This window comes from Sprattus sprattus (assembly GCF_963457725.1).
Source record: "Sprattus sprattus genome assembly, chromosome: 10".
In the NCBI taxonomy this organism is placed as follows: Eukaryota; Metazoa; Chordata; class Actinopteri; order Clupeiformes; family Clupeidae; genus Sprattus; species Sprattus sprattus.
Genome location: NC_137908.1, coordinates 12,300,096 through 12,306,095, shown reverse-complemented (window position 1 = coordinate 12,306,095; position 6,000 = coordinate 12,300,096).

Here is a 6,000-nt window from a genome sequence, read left to right as displayed (position 1 = left end):
CTGGCCTTCTAAACCTTTTCTTGAAAGAATACTTCTTTAACAAATGTGACTGTGAAACAAAAGGCAGAGACTGATGGTTGTGAAGATTTTTGTCTTCTCTGGATTAACTTAATTTTCTCTCAGCAGCTCTAAATCCCATTCGAACTTTATGAATATTATCATTGATCCAAGGGTAATGGGGTTTCGAACAAGCAGGTATTGTGGATAAGGGACATACATTATCCAGACAAGATGTCCGTAGCGTCATTAACCTTGTAACCTAGTGACGTAAACGGAGTAGGTAGAATATATGCAACCAAGGTGGAGAACTCATTGCTTGAGAGACCTCTGAGGTTACTATTAAGCGAAGCTGCAGGAGGAAGAACATTAGGATGTTCCAGAAGACACACAAAAAATCTAATAAAGTAACAGTGAGATACATGAGTAGGAAGGATTAAACCAATTAAGCAGGGACAAAAAGTCTACTGAATGAGAATTGTCCATATGAATATTCATATCACCAAGGATTAGTAATGGACAATTATCCATTGGAACTGCAGATAGCAGAATGTCCATGTCATACACAAAGCTGCCAAGTTGTGTATGAGTTGCTGGTGGACGAAAAATAACCACCAGGTGTAACTTGAAAGGATCGGTTATCATGATGGCATGATATATAGCTGTGCGCAGGCAGCACCTGTGTGAATTTCCAGACATTTGAGACTAGAAATCCTATTCCACCTGATAAACGAGAGGCGTGGGAAAAGGCATAATTAATCGATAGTGCTGCAGGCTTGGCAGTGTTTCGTGGCCTTATCCGTGTTTCAGTAAGGGTAAGTATGAGGACAAAGTGGGAATAAAATCCGACTGCAGTTCCACAGCCCCACAGCCCCACAGCCCCACAGAAAATAGGACAGGATGCTGAGAACTGCTGCACTGATATGAAGTTATTGCAATTGTGCTGCCTTTTAATATGAAGACACCTGACTTGGCTACATATAACTGGAATGTTATGAAAGCACATAACTGGAAAAGGTATAATAAACAGTGAGGTACAGGACTAGGTGACACTAGGGAGAGACGTATCTGAGGAAATGCTGTGTAACAGAATTGTTCCTTCATCACGTTACCATCTCTATGTAGTCTGGACAGCCTCTGAAATGGCTTTGGACTGTGTCATTGTACAGTGAATAAATAAAAAGCCTTAGTGAAGAATGTCCAACAATCAGTGATTTCTACTCATACATTTGTTGGTGCAGTAATGACACCAATTTAATAACATCTTGGCTACTGCTATTCCTGGGATGTTCAGCTGAAATATTTGATATGGTCTATCTAGGATAGAGAGGCCCCACACATTAGCACCTATATCAGGAGAATTTTTCTTTTTACCCCTTTCCTTTCACAAATAGTTCCCCATCTCACTGTAGCCAGTGGGAGAGTGCACCTACTGCCTCAGATGTGGGTGATATAATCATCATCATCATCATCATCATCATTGTTGTCATCATCATCTTAAAATTCTGCTCTCCTCTGCCTTCTCACGTCTATGACGTCTGCTGCCCCCTTGACACCAGTCAGCTCCTATTTCAGTATCCCCTTGTCTTAGCAAAGACACCTCTCTTTATTTTATCCACTGTGAAGAAGATTCTCTGAGAGTCACAGAGGTCTGAGCAGAATGTCTCCTGTCTCAATGGTACCAGTTTTTACAAAACAGTCCATGGTAGAGCATTGACCATTATTCTTATCCTCATTGCTATGGGCTACTGTCTTTATTTTTCATTACTTCCGTGTAATTATGACATAGACACTAAAACCCATAATTTAATTGATGCAATCTGGTTGTAATTATGATGGGACAGGGGAGAGAAAATAAAGGCCATCTTTTTGACGGTGTCAATCTGCAGCGCACATAGATGTCAACATATATGTAAACAATATCTGTGGTATGCGAATAAAAGTGTTATTCTCTTTTATACAAGGAAAGACATACTGTACTGTACCCTTTTGGAGGGAGATTTAAAATCATCATTTTAAAGGCAGTCATCTTGCGTTGAGTCACTTTTGAATTGCAAAGGCTTGGCATCGCAAGAGTCTTCTTATTTGAGTGCTGTGATTACATAAGATTTCACTGATTTGCTCAACACTCCATACAGATATCTGGCCAATTTATAACAGCATGAGCACACCTCTCAGTGATGGCTTACGTCAAAGTCTACGAAAGATTATGTTTTATTCAATGATGCTTCAGACAGAACATGTGGAGAGGGATCCTCTTAAAGTCTCTAGTCTGGCTGAGACAGTCTCATGGATAGAGAGCTGCACAGTCATTATGTATAAGAAGAGCACCCTCTTTGAACAGGGAGTACAGAGAAATACTCGCCATATCTCCCTGAACTGACTTTGTCGGACTTTCCTAGGAGCTCCTTAAGCCACGAATTAACACACTACATACATTTAGGACGAAAAAAAGATAATGAAGAAAAATGTATTATTCTCGTCATATTACCCTGACCAGCCATTACACACAATATTGATTAATGTTACTGATTTCCGATGGCATGCTGCTCAACAGGGTTGTAAAAGACTACCTGATATGATTTTCGTGCATTTTCTTTCTTCAGGGTCTTTCCAAATACTTAGATCCCCTTGGTGACCACACTCACCCTGAAAGTTTAATAGTGTTTATTCACTCGTCTTCACCCCTCCACAGAGACTGTTAAACAATCCAGAGAAGCAGGTGTGCTAAGTCTCCTAAGTCTAAGTCTCCCTCGCTCGCGCCAGAGGATGAAAGAGAATTGGATAATGAGAGCACATCTGATGGGACAGGAGGCTGATAAAGAGGGAGGAGAGGCAGCAGGGATGGCTCTGTGTTATACAACAGGACAGGGACTCCCAGAGTTGGAGAAGAAGCAGGGGAGAGATGGAGAGTGAGAGAGAGAGAGAGATGAAGAGAAAGTGAGTAAGAGAGGGGGTGAGAGAGAGAGATGGAGAGAGAGACAGATAGGGAGGGAAGGAATGAGAGGGAGAGAGAAGGGTAGTTAGACCTTGGGACCATTGTATGGTCTTGAATATACAGTGGGACAAGAGCCCAATAGAAATACTTCACCTACAATTCTGCAAAGACATCTTGGGCATACAAACAACATCCTCCAGAGGTTCCCTCTCCTCCTGAACAGCAACAAAAGAGCCTCTAAATTTAAAATAGCGACCCCTTATACCAAAAAGAACAGAAACAACATAACTGACATTCCAAAATATGTACTAAAACAAATTAATTATATACAATTCTGAGCAGAAAAGAATCAAATCCAATAACAAATTGGAAATCTAGAAAATCATAAAGAGAAATGAGTCTTTAGCACCATATCTAATTACAGAGAGGAAAAGTAAGAACACTTAGAAAATACAGTGTACAGACCGATGAGACATAGACATGGGTGCCAAGCGATATGCAAACTTGTGGATACTGTGTACAAGAGATAGAAAATGAGAAACACTTCCTTCTCAGCTGCATAATATATGCCTCCACATGGGGTATTTGTATTGGATATTTTTCTGCTAAATTAAAAAAAAAAACATGTAGATGAGTGTGAACATGTACAGTATCTCTTCAATTACATGTAAATATACCCATACAATTGGGAGAGGACAGCAAGTGTACAAGCTTAGCTGCAGAATATATGATGACTTGCTGTAACAGAAGAGCAACACAATAACTCATTGTAGAACCCATTGCTCATATGGAATTTGTCATTGTTTTTTTGTAATTTGCATTGTTTATTGTTCTTTTCTTTATTTTATTTTCTTTATTTTATATGCCTTGCTAAATGTTAATGTAAAATCTAAATGTTTGTACACTCTACATAGTTTTAAACATCATTCATGCCAATAAAGCATCATTTGATTTGATTTGAGAGAGAGAGATGAATGAAGAGGGAGAAAAAAGAGAGATGGATGGATGAAGTGATGAAGAGAGATGTATAGAGAGAGAGGGAAAGAGAGAGATGGATAGTGAGAGGGAGAGGAAGAGAGAGAAATTGATAGAGGGAGAGAGAGATGGAAACAGAGACAGAGATGTACTGTACATATAGAGAAAGAGAATTGGTTAGATGGAGAGAGAGAGAGGGGGACATGTAGTGAAGGCAGAAAACGGGCATGGAGTCTAATGAGAGGAAGAGCTGAGAGGCTCTGTGTGCCACGGCTCACTTTTCATCAGTGCTCCTGGTGTCGTCAGCGAGTAGATCACAGGCGGGTGGCTCTCAATGGTTGTCACTGTCGTTGAGTAAACAAGACTAAAAAAAGCCTGAAAGGGCTTGTTGCGGAACACGATGTATAGACATTGTATAGAGGTTTCACTAACCAAGGGCATGTAGACTTTTGAATGCCTAATGAAAGCCTTTGGCAATCCTACCCCACAATTCCCCAAACAACAGGACATTAGCACTCCTCTCTCATGTAGTTTGACCTTAGCCTCCAGCACAAACGTAGCATCTGCACCTTGACAGGTTTCAGTGCACCAACGCGACAAGCAGAATAACTGGGCCTGAGGACAAATTAATTACTAAATTATCCTACCCACCCCACTGCATGTTTTTGGAAAATCAAGAAAAAGTTTATCACAGAAAAATGAATGAATTCTGATTCCAACATTAGCAGTCAGCTTTCCATGCAGCATTACTAGCTATATCGATAAAGTTGGGTAGCAGTGTCATTGGTAGGGGTTTATTGTAAAAGAAACAAGGAACAAACACTTTTGCCCACAAAACCATATGAGGCACGATATGGTGTAGTCCAATGTAGTCCCCTGAGAGCACCTGCGAAGATTTAAATGGCACAGATTTTAAAGCTCTCTCCCCCATTATCGGTTAGATGTGCTTCTGCCTCAATTCGAGCCATTTGGTAGGCGACTACACTTAGAGCTGAGAGCACTTGGGTCTGACCTGCCTCTTAATGTATCTCCAGGCAGACTGCTGCAGTCCTACTTCTCATCACTGATGTTTCAGCAACTTAACCCTCTATACAACAAGCACCTGTGTGTTCACAAACACACACTCACTCACTCACACACAAAAAAAACACACACATACGCATTTACAGACACACTCATACATTTAGAAACAGGAAGTCCTACATCCTAAAAGCACATGCATTTGCAGAACAGAATCCATTATAGGTATACACTCTCATGTCTTTCCACACACACTCACAGAAAGAGAGAGAGAGAGAGCCAACATTACATTTACATTTAGTCATTAAGCAGACGCTTTGGTCCAAAGCAACGTACAAGCGATAGAACAGTCAAGCTACGAGCAATAGAACCTGGTGTAACAATAAATACTACCTTACATTAGAAAAAAAACATCATCAACATCAGACTATGCTCCCGTGACTCATCTGCTCTGCATCAGGAAAAGAGAGGGGTGGACCTGGCTTGTTCGCACTACGGCCTTGAGATGTTCAGCATTCAGTGCTGGATCTTCGGACCGCTAGACACCACATTAAATGTACACACTCCCCACCTGCTTGTCATCAGCCAAACCCAGATGTTGTGCTATCCCCCCCACCCCCCATCCCCTCTTTTGCATCTGCAAGGGCACCAGAAGGTAAACAGCTTTAGTTACATCACCTTTCAACTCAAGGCAATGATGAGACTCTCGGACACCAGAGTCACCTCATCACTGGGCTCTTTTCCACACGCCTTGTATTATACAGTGACAGATACAACATTGCCATTCATTATTTCATTTCATTGTTTTGATATATGCGTTGATGGAAGATCATTAGATGTTTATCAAAACCGCTGTCTTAACTGCTTCTGATAAAGTAATCAGTGGCAGTTCCCTGTGATAACTGGGGGGTAAGCAGGGCTGATTTTCTTTAATAGAGTTTCTGGTTCTGTCAGAAACAAATAACTCCCCTCAGATCTCACTTGTGTGTGTGAAGTATGACGAAGCACTAACTCAACACCACCTGTAGAAAACCTTTTTGTTCAGGTAATAGGGAAGCATTACTCCATTC